Below are 12,031 nucleotides of genomic sequence, written 5' to 3' on the forward strand. Positions count from 1 at the left end.
TTTTTATACAAATAATTTGCTGGCTTGCCACCGAGAGTAGTGATGACTTCTGTCTGCCGTATATTGTCTGTTAAGGGGAACTTGGTTCCATCCACACACATTCCTCTCTAATGTGAGGTAGACTGGAGTACATCCAGTCGTTGGGACCAATCCGTTGAGCGGACCAATAATCTTTTTTTTATCTGGGAGTCCAATACCAGCAAGCCGCTATCGCAGAGGGATACAGTGTCTGCAAAGTGATTTCAGGCTGGGAGTTTTGCCAAAGTTGACTCCTGAGAATGCTTTCGAATTTATCGAATTCTGATTGGGGGATTTTTTATGATGTGTTCTGTTGAATGTACAAGGATCTGTGTAACATTAATATTTTCATCAGGTCAGTTCTGGCAAGTATTGAAAGAGGCAGTGATGCACAGTGCTTTACATTTCTCTTAAACCTTTCAGTGATTGGATCCTGGAATTCTGTTTGGTTTCTGCAGATCAACATAACAAGGTATTTAAATGTGTCTTCGTCTATTTGGAAGTTGTAATCTCTAAGCAGAGCAAAGGGGCCACCCTATCAGGGGAATGAAAATGCTCCAATTCACCTGAAGGACACTATAGCCAACCTATTGTCATTGAACTGTAATGATTCTTGGGATAGGTCTGTTTGGGTCACCTGCAAAGATTAGATCTGTATACAGGGCGATACTATGCTCCGATCCATTCGGCCATATAAAATTGGACCATGTGGGGTCCATTCTAAACTAAAGCGCTAGTGGTTCAAGGGCGATCATAAAAAAAAAAGGGGGACAGTGGGCATCTCTGTCGGGTACCCCTCTTCAGTAGAACAGGTTGAAAGGTTCTCCCATTGACTTTAATTGAGTTTTTTTCCAGGTCAGCAACTGGTTGTGAAACCCCATTTCCATCATCACTTAACAACACTGTGGCAAAAGCTTTTTCAAAGTCAATTGAGTTGAGTGTTGTCTGAATGGTGGGGGCGAAATCTGTTACCATGCCATTCCTTGAATGTTCATTCTGGTGGCATGAAACCACATAGCTTTGGGTTGATCAAGGTGGCTATCGCTCTTAGTAGTCAGCAAGTCATTTAGCCAGTATTTAATTTTGGAATTAATGAGAGATGTCAGTCAATGTGAGGCCTGAACATTATGGGGTTTGCCTATCTTGGTACTGTGATCATCGCCTGATGCAAATCGGGGTGCTATTCACCTTCCTCCATACTTTTATAGAACATTTGTAGCAAGGGATTAGTGATATTATTTCCTAATCTTTTGCAGATATCTATCAGATACCCATTTTGACCTTGAAGACTTACCTGGTTGGAGGTCAGTTATTGCTGAAGCAATGCCTTCCTCAGTAATATCCCGATCCAAATCAATCCTCTGCTGTTCAGATATTTTCCTCTGACCACTTGAGCATATCAATTGTCCCACAATAGTTTCAAGTGGTTTTTTGTGAGTTTGATACAGCTGTTATATGTGGAAAACTCATTTGATTGCTTCATCCTCATAGTTTGTCACCCCGATCATCAAGTAGTTTGTGTAAGTGTCCAAGTGCTTCCCTATGCTCAAGACAAGCAATCAGTGTTCCTGCTTTGTCTCTGGATTCATAGATTCACCCCTTGGAGTCCCAGAACACCTCTCTCCATGTACCAATTGCAAAATCTCTGTCAAGTTTTCAACAGAAATTCTTACTTAACCCTCCATATTTCAGCCTCTGTGGCTGTACTTTTCCCAAGTCTTGTTTTCCTTTTTGCAGATAGTACTGATAAGAGTTTTGCCCCTTAGAACCGCTTTGTAACCTTCTGATAGCACCTGGCGGTCTATCATGGATCGTAGTAATCTGCTTTCTTGCTATTTTTAGCTTCCATTATTACTGGGTCACCCAGGTAGTAGGCGTTTAAGCGCCACTCTTTTTTTGTCTTTTTGTCCAGCTTTAGGTTATGGCGGTGTATTGACTGCAATAAAGGTGATCAGTCAAAGATTCCTTGGGGAAGGAAGACCATGCTATAGACCCTATGTGTAGTGTCATTTGGGGTGAAAAAATAATCTAACCTGGACATAGATAAATGTTTTCCTGAATGAAACGAGTATCCTTTTTGGTTGGAATGCAATGCTCTCCAGAGGTCAGCCAGGTCGAATGTGTTTATACAATTATATAGCTTAGTGTGACTAATTGGGCCCCCTATACACCTGTTAAAGCGTTCTCATACTTGATTCATGACATCGTTGGCCACTGCTCAATATCCACAGTGTGGGCTGTAATTGGGTCTTGAATTTGGTGTAGTAGATCCATTTGTCGTGGTGGAGGGGCACATGTGTTGATACACTCTACAGGTTCTTCCCATAGGTCACCAATAACCGAAAAATAGCAACCATTAGTATCTCTAATGACCTTTACAAGTTTCCAGTAGAATTACTTCTTGATCAACATCATCCCTCCTCAGGAGACCTGTAAAATGTACAGTCTGCACCCATTAAGTGGGTTTCTTAAAGGAAACCAAAGTCTGGTCAATGTCTATTGAGAAATATTAGAACAATGCTTTACTTAATTTTATTACAAAGGCCATTTCCATTCGAATTCAGACAGGGAAAACCACTAACGCTTTTCTTAGTCATGATATCCCAAATACCCCACCCAATACCCCCTACCAAACATTCAAATAGGACAATATACCAAAAAAGAACAAAGAGCACTAGTGAATCTGATCAGCGTTTCAGCATAAGCACCGTTATTGTAGTGTATCCTGAGAAGGGAAGAAAATAAATAAAGAGGGGAAGTGATAGAGGACTGCAGGATAGGGGATTCATTTCAGAGATCACAGCAGGAGGGGGAAGGTGCTGGCAGTGATCAGTTCCACAAGAGGTCATTGTGATGAATCGGAGATGATTTTCCCCGGAAACCTGGTCTGGGACCCTCCTCATGTGGCCAAGGAAAGGCCAGTGCTTTTGGATCCTGACCCTGTGGCTGGTGTACTGTGGGAGGATCACCTGGGGGGGGGGAAACGGACCAGGAATACTGGGATAACCCCCTATTCAACTTTGCCTGTTATCCTACTCTTTTAATGGCTCTTCGCCAGACTGTCCAAGTTAAAAACCTAACTTGTAGGAAAAACTACAAGTCCCAGAATCTTAGAGGGACTGAGACAAAGAAGAGGGCTGAAGAGACATGCAGATGTAGTCAGGCAATCAAGCCTAGCAGCCATTGTAGGAGTCAGCCAATTCAACCTAATGGCTCACACCTGAAGCCTGTTAAGCAAGCTGGGAGGCATAGAAGGCCCCAGCCAGAAAGGAGTAGTAGAAGGAGCTGGAACGAGGAATGGAAGGCTGGATGGAGTAGCAGTAGTAGAGAAGAAGCACAAGACTGGCACATCACAAGAAATTTGCAGAATAGAAGGGATACCGGAGTGTGGAGACAGCAGATTTCAGCTGCAAGCTCTGAGAGAGTCCTTTTCTGTCAAACTCAACTGCAGAGGCTGCACAGCGGAAGACATGCAGAAGACTCCGTTTTCCCCATGTGATCCATGTTGCAGTGATTGCAGACCTGTGGAAGTGCTGCACGAGACTAAGGCTAGAAGACTAAGGCTAGGGGCTAAAAAGCTGTTAGAAGAACAACCATTACCCACGCCAGTAGACCTTCCCTTTTCAGAGTGAAACTTGTTTTGCCAAGCATTACGGAACCAACAGTTTTGTAAGGTTGTTAACAGTTAAGTGGCATATGAAGCAAGTGCCCCATTATTGCCTGAAGCTAAAAAAGTAACAGACAAGCTTTTGGGTAGCTACTTGGGCTGATACCTGGTGGAAGGGGTAACCAATGATTGTGAAGTGTAGCCTGAAGTAGAAAACAACCTGTGGTGCAAAAGACTGTTGAAGATAGAAGATAAATGGTCCTGTGATCAGAAGGTTGTTCTTGTGGTAGTAAGACCGAGTAAAGAGGCAAAGAGGCTGGCCCTTTTAAGAAAGCCATTAAAAGGAAGAGTGCCTTGCCTACCTCAAGAGGTTGAGTGTCTGGTTCAAATCTACCAAAAGGTCATAAATACTGAAGCAATAGTAGTTACACTTGAACTGTGGTGGTGTATATAATTGTCAGAAGATGTCACATCAAAGTGGTTGAAGCAGTATGGTGCTATGAGACTAAGGTGACTGTTCTCATATTACCAGCAATAGAAGTGCGGTTGTTGGAAGTAGAAGTAGCAGAACATTCTGACAAATATACCAAAAGTAAAGTTGTAACAGAAGAAGTTGTCAAGAAGTGTATATTATGGGGGGGAAATGTTGGGCAGCTGCATGATGGCTGCCATTCTCTGAGCTCCGGCGCTGGCCGGCCCGCAATCTGTGCTGCAGAGTCTGCTTGTAGGGGTTCCAGCAGTGAAATAATACTTGCTGTCGCCGTTAGGAGAGTCATTACTTGTTTTTGGAAACTTTGGTGTTCATCGCACCCGGGAGCTGGTGTTCCTCGCCTCTCTCAGCAACTCGGTCTGAGCAGCCTGCAGGATGGTGATGTGGCAGCTGTCTCCAGGGGACCAACCGCGGTGTGAAGGCTCTGACCGCCTGGTGAATAATGTGGAGGAGACTGAGGTACGGGGCTGCTGCAGGGAGAGAGGCACATGTGGGAAGATTGCGCTCTGGCTGGGTGCTGTGTATATACACTTCTAAATGCCCTTGGGGGAAGGAGAACCCTGGCGGGCTTCTGTGTGAGGAGAATACTGAAAATGCAGGCAGGGAACTGCTCCAATTAGACTGCCACGTAATCAGGACGCTGTTACTGCAGCGCCTATAGTGGGAGCCTGATGCCTGTCGCAGCCTCCTGCCCTCTCAGAAACACGAATACATGCAGGCGGGATTGCTCTCTAAATTGAGGGATAATTTGCTGCCACATTTGTGGGGATGGCAGGATCACATAGGCTCTGAAGTTACTGCAGTAGGGAATACTTAAGGTGATTAAGGCTACGGGCAAGCTGTTTGTGGCTGTATCCTCTAGCCCAAGCAACGTTGAGGGGGAAGACTGGATTTGGGTAACACGCTGGACTGCCTGTAGCTGAGGGCCTCTTGAGATAGTCAGATCCCACACTTGTGTAACTGCCTGCCTATTAACAAACCCACACTTGCAACCATGACCAAGGGTGAGGCAGCCATAGAAGGCAAAATACAATATATTATTTGCTCGTCAATCTAGCCAGTCCCGGACGGAGACATCCCCTGTTGCCCAGATGAAAGTGAGCACCACTGATCCGCAGGCTGATGCCCCCAATTCTTCAACAACTGATGGAAAGCATGCGAGCTAGCTTTGCCTCCATGACATATAAGTTAGATGGCATTACAACAAACCTATATACCCTCAAGGGCAAAATGGAATGTGTATGTGCTAGTATGACGGAGGCTGAAATGCGGATTGGGGCAGCTGAGGATGATATCCATACCCTTAAGCCCCAGATGAAGACAATGGCCACAGACCTAAAGAAAGGCCCTATCTAAGTGTGACTACCTTGAGTCTAGATCCAGGAGGAGTAGTATACACATTGTGGGACTCTTGAAAGACTTTGGCCGAGGCCCAATGGGGATGGCTATTGAAAAGCTATTGAAAAGCTGTCGAAAGACCTGCTTGGGGACCAGAGCTTTTCTTCCATGTTTGTTGTCGAATGAGCCCATAGAACACCAACTGCATGGCCTAGACCTGGAGCCCACCTAGGGCAATCATCGCAAAGCTCCTGAACTACCGAGACCGGGATGCTATCATACGCCTTGCCAGAGGGAAGCGTCCACTTAATTATGAAACAAGACAATACATATCTACCCGGATTTCTCTGCTGCTGTCCAGATGGAACGAAAATCTTTCATGGGTTTTAAGCGCATGCTCCTTGAGAGGGCCACTCCTTATGCTATGCTTTTTCATGCAGTTGCGCATACAACACTGGGGTAAAACTCTATTTTTTACAATCCTGGAGGAATCTGCGGCCTACATTGAGGCCAACATACCAATCACCCCCGGTTGTCAGTGAATTGTGGAGACGTTAGTTGAAATTATTCTGTTATGCCTTCATATTGCATTTAGTGACACTGGCTGAATGCTGGTGTGTTTGCAACTTCCACCACAACCTAGTAACCAGACACACCATTTGATGTGCCTACTCAACACAGACTCGTAAATCCTTTCGTGTTTAACTGTACTATTGAGAGCGGCCACGGCTGTGATATCTAGTGGCAGAGACAGTAACCCCCCTGGGCAAGGTTGCTGCTGATTGTTTTTCGATACTGGCGCAAGTTGGGGATTGTGTGCCACAGTGGGGGAGGCAGTGGAGTGGAAGGGGGGGATATGTATGGTCCTGATTGTGAGGGCAATGATGATGGTGGGGGTGGGGGGAGTAAGGGGAGTTGGGAGAAAAGTTGGGTTAAAATTGTTCAGACAGGCACAGAATCAAAACCATGATTGTATATGGTCTGCAAGGAAAATATAAAGACTGGATTATGCAAGCATAAAGTATATTTGCATTTCAAACTGCCCTGGTGACTCTTAACATGTTAAGCTGGAATGTACGTGGCCAGGCGAATTATGCAAGGCAAGGAGAGTGATGTCCTATGTGAACCCACACGCCATACAGATATTATTCCTACAAGAGACACACGCACTTGGGGGCATGAATGTCGCATTTGCTGCAGGGTGGGGACTGAATAGATTCTTCACAATTACTGGACTCAGTATAGAGGCATATTGCCACTTATACACAGGAGTGTTGCCTTTGTTCTGTTACATTGACATGTAGATCCAGAAGGCCGTTATGTCATTGTACATTGTAAGTTGCTCAACACGGAAGTGCTGTTAGTAAATTCACATGCACCTAACGTAGCTTAAAAGCCTGGAGCTTGACTACGCGGCATCACCTAGTCATCCTACACTAGCTGCTATTAAAACTCAATTAGAGGATTTCGGACAGTTGGCATACAGGGGCATGAAGCATTTTGCCAGACCCGCTGCAGCGAGGCGATATTGTGAAGGAGAGCAGTCAGGAAGAGCACTGTCTAATTAGCAATGATTACTAGGTGCTGCGCCACTCTGAGCAGGACATCAATGAGGCATTTGTACAATTTTACAGGGCACACTATCAAGCAGAAGAACAGGGAGATGAGCGGGGTCTTGAAGACTTGATGGAATCCATCCCTATATCCATACTATTGCTAGGTGCTCGTGCTGAAATAAACATCCCATTTACAGCAGAGAAAATCCTGCGCCTAATCAATGAACTGCCAAAAGGCAAGGCACTGGGCCCCTATGGACTCTCAGCAGAGTTTTATTTGGAATTTGGGGCACTGTTGGTGCCCCCCCTTGTTAAAGCTATAGTGGGGGGTCTGCGTGTGAGGGTCAACTCCTGCAGTCACTATGCGAGGCCGTTGTGGTCGTACTGCTTAAACCAAACAAAACGAGTGAGGAGTGTGGCTCCTAGAGATCACTATCATTGATGCACATTGACACCAAGATATCTGCCAAGGTGTTGGCCAATAGGTCACTGCCTCTCATGCCGGCTTTGGTACATGACCAGGCAGGCATTATACCCATGAGAGCGACATCCCTCAACCTTAGGCAACTATTTAATATCATGGCCCATATTTCGCCTAAGGCCAATGCAGTGGCTGTTACACTTGATGCCCAAAAGGCATTCAATATGATGTCCTGGTCATTTCTATTCGCTGGCCTCCGGAAGTGCAGCCTGGGCGATACCTTTATAAGTTATATTAGGATCTTATATACGAAACCTATGGCCACTATCCGTACCAACACGATTCAGTCAGCCCCATTTGAGCTCGACAGAGGCACGAGACAGGGATGTCCGCTGTCACCTCTGCTCTTTGCTTTGGCTATAGAACCTATGGCGGACCTCATCCGATGATGGCAGAGGGGCAAGGGTATTCGCATACATGGGACCCAAGAGATCATATTATATGCGGACGTTGTCCTATTGTATATTAGAGACCCACACCATAACCTGGACCCTATAATGCGGGATATCACTCGACTCGGGCGTATTCTGGAATCACAGTGAACTGCAAGAAATCTGAGATGTTTCTTTCAACAGATTATACCTCCCGACTTCTGGTAGATGCTCTGCTGAAATGGGCATCAGATACCTTAAAGTACCTGGGAGTTACAATATCTAGATCCAAGGCGGAAAACTATGAAACCCTGATAGGGAATTTTAGTGCTTAAATGGCTAAATGGGTGCGGATACCTATGTCACTGGTGGGTAGATTGGCGTTAATTAAAATGATACTGGTACCCAAAATGTTTGTAAATGTACTGATATGTAGGCGATTATTTGAGGACCTGTCTTAAGTTCTATGGCACGCTGGTGTATGAAAGAAATGGGTTGCGATCGAATTGCCTTATGACATGGTTGGATTTAATGGACCCAACATGGAAGTGTACTGGATGGCAGACCAGGCGCTAATCACCACCCACTGGTATGGCTCTGAAGGGGCTCCACCACACGTTAAGTTGGAAAGGCAGGCGGCGGGTGGCCTAGAGATGAAAACACTGATACTCGATAATACATACAGAGATGACTGTCCGTAGGACTCAGCGTAGACTAAACTGGGAGCCTGTAGACGAATACATCTTAGAATTAATGAAAAAGCCCCATACTATTGTTGGTTGCCAGTACGGAATTTCCCACACCTCTCCCCTATCGGGATGTTGCAATAAAAAGGTGATGGGACACACTGGGTTATCGCACTATAGGTTACCTGTTCCCAGATGGGAAGTTCTTGACTCTGGAGGATTGGAAAAGAAAACATGGGGACACGCGGTCGAACTGCTGCAGTTTAATAAGCTATGTGCAGTGGTATGAAACGGGTGGGAAAGCTACCCCGTGGAACCCCCAGAAAACAATTTAATAGCTTATATTTCTAACTCGGGCAGAGGTCGACACATATTGGCTACCCTATATAGGGAAATACTAATTGGAACTCCAATGATGCAGGACCCCTCACGAGGTAAATGAGTAGCCGAGCTAGAGCATGAGATCACAGATGGGCAATGGCTGGCCATGTACAGATTCACTATGTGAATATGCGCATGAAGCTCATCCAATATAAGATCCTACATATGCTGCACTATACACCTCAAAAGCTTAGGAGAATATACCCGGACCATGCTGGCATATGTGCGCGATGCGGAGAAGTGGAGGCTGGATATGCTCATATGTTATGGAATTGCCCAGACCTGGTTCGTTACTGCGAACAGGTATGCGCTAGTATATCTGAGATCGTAGAAAGACAGTTGCACACGTATCTGATGTCTGCATTATTTATATTGTGGCAGGATGTACGGGAAAGAAGACTGAGAGTTTTTCTGAATGTGGGATGAATGGTGGCGAAAAGAAGTATTCTGAAAAAATTGAGACCATTATCCACGGAAGGTAGATGACTGACTCAGGGAGTTGACTCCGGGTTAATGAATGCCGAGACATGTATGTATTGACACAAACATGCACGTCTCTACACAAGGACATATGAATGAATTCAGAGTGTACTTGGCCAAAGATAACAATCCGATGTAGGTTAAATGTTGTGGTGCAGCAGCAGGGCATTGTTGAAACGGTGTAATAATGCTGACATGCTAACTGAATAACTCTATGTATGCTGATTGGGTATTCTTGCCATTTGTGACCGCTGAACCTAAATAAAGAAGTAAAAAGAAGTGTATATTATGGACATTTGAAGAATATTACACTTTCTTTGAACTGGGGCAATTTACCTAGAAGTAGAGACCAGTGATCATCATAACCAGGATTACCATTGGTGCTGTTTTTCTTCCTGGAAGTTGGAAGGGGATCTTTTCATCCAAGGATCAAGCGTGGCTATCAGTGGATTTTTGTTTGGTGAACTTTGTTTTAACTTTGAACTTTCAAGAACTGGTTTGAAAACTTTCTTTTGTTGAATATTTGGAAGTGACTCTGAAGCCTGGCGAAGGCAGTTTACCCAGGACAGGAAAAGCCATAAATAGATTACTTCTCCTCCTGAATGCCTGGTCTGCAGACTCTCTCCCTCTTCTGGCCTCTCTCTCACTGTGGCCACTATCTCTGAGTGAGCAGACCTCACCTCCTCCGTCCTTGCCTCTACCTCTCAACATCTCCTTCTCAGAGACCTCAACATCCACCTGGATGCTTCCGGTCCTCCTTCTGGACTCTTTTGCAACTTCTGTGACTCTCTCTCTCTATTCACCCTTCTGGTTTGACTCACTCTGCAGAGCACGTCTTGGATGTTCTGATCTCCTCAGACCTCCCTGTCTCTAACCCTTCTCACCACTCCTCTCTCCTGAAGTGATTACTTTCTCCTTTCCTCTCATCTCTCTCTCCACCCCTCAGACCAAGCCAACTCCAGCTCTGCCACCCACCTTCTCGGTCATCCGACCCATGAAGCATGTGTCAGTTGAGGCTTTCGCCGCCACTTTCTCTCCTCCTTCTGCACCTTTGGCTGACTCACACCTTGACACAGCCCTTTCTAACCTTCACTGCTCTATCTCTGCCACTCTTGATGTTCTTGCCCCTGTCATGAGGATCCACTTGAAGCCCAAATCCAATTGCAACTCTTGGTATGACTCGGGCATTGTCACCCTTAAACACAAGTGTAAGGTGGCTGAGAAGAAGTGGAGGGCAACAGGTAGACTGTAACGCTCACCTGATTCCCGTAGAGGCGCCGGTCTTGACTGGGCGTATACCGTATCTTCAAAGGTGATGTGTAACACACGGCTGGCTCTTTGGGCTGGACCTCTGTGCACTGTATGTCTGACTCGAAGGGTAAGATGTGTTAGGTAAGTGAACGCCGTGCTCTCCATCTGCCTCGGGGCAGGGTGCTGTAACCAGTTTCTTCACTGGATAAGGGGAGGAGGCCTCTTGACTTCAGAGGACTGCTGTCCGTCGTTTACTGCACGAACGGTAAGTTTCGAGTAATTCTAATGTCTTTAAAGTCTTTAGTAATGATGTTTCTTGTTTTGCAGGGTTCCGGCGATGGCGGATGACGGGCTGAAGTGAGTTGAAGATGGAGCCCGTGTGATGAATAGAAGCGCCTGGAAGCACGTAAGTAAGCGCTTGTTGCCTGCTTCACGATGCGCTCTGTCTTTTTATTTTGCAGGTACAAGTTCGGAGCGGCTGCAGGGTGCCGGAATACCCACTGGGTTAGATGTGGAAAGGAGTAATGGCACGTGAGTATTAAAGTTCCCCTATGTCTTTAAACGCACCTTGTTTTGTCTTTCAGATGCGGGATGCAGCGCCGAAGGCCTCCGGAGCGTGCGAAGAGTTGGTAAGCTTTTGTCTTTCAGATGCCGGAATGCAGCGCGAGGCGTTGGTGACAGCCGATGGACCAGGTAAGTGAAGAGCTGTCACTGAAGACCGTAATGCTAACCTGTTCTTTCTTGTCTTTATAGGTGTTGCTGAAGACTGGATTCAGGATGGTAAGCCTTTTTCCTTAGGCCCAGGATCAGATGCAGAAGACACGATGAGCGTTCTGCTGCAGAGGATGCAGAATAACGCAAAGCAAGATTCATCCATCGGGTGTGGTTTAAATAGCCTCCTGTAGTGCTTAGGTCCCTCCTTCCACAGCCACGCCTAGGTAAGAAAAGAGTTCCTGCTTTCCAGAAGAGTTCCAGTGTTCTGAATCTAGGGAGTGGCTCCTGCCCCACCCAACAGGAAAAGTAGTTCCAAACAGAAGAGGATCAGAGGCTCAACTGGCAGGCAAGTAAGCAGCATGGTCTGCTGCAGGTAAGTCCACCCAAGCATTATGAGCCCGGCGCTTCCAGCGCTGGGACTGGGCATATTTATGAGCCTGGTGCCACTGGCGCCAGGACTGGGTCCAAAAGGTCCCAATTGGGACTGGTTGGCACTCGGAACCTGGGTTATGGATCTGCTTCCAAGGGAGTTGGGAAAACCCTGACCTTTTAGAAGCAGAGATCATGACATAGACCCTCTGACAAACTGGCCTGCCGCTTTCTCCAAAGACAATACAGACTCTGTCCTTGCTAAGAAGAGAACGCACATCCAAGCCTC

At 46.1% G+C, this 12,031-nt stretch overlaps 1 long non-coding RNA gene across 1 annotated transcript in view; it reads left to right on the plus strand.

Moving 5' to 3' along the window:
* The window catches only part of LOC138569654 (uncharacterized), a 115,048-nt gene that overhangs the window by 34,320 nt on the left and 68,697 nt on the right, over positions 1-12,031 (plus strand). The window lies entirely within an intron of this gene.

Source organism: Ambystoma mexicanum, chromosome 2q (assembly GCF_040938575.1).
Source record: "Ambystoma mexicanum isolate Mex_15411 chromosome 2q, UKY_AmexF1_1, whole genome shotgun sequence".
In the NCBI taxonomy this organism is placed as follows: Eukaryota; Metazoa; Chordata; class Amphibia; order Caudata; family Ambystomatidae; genus Ambystoma; species Ambystoma mexicanum.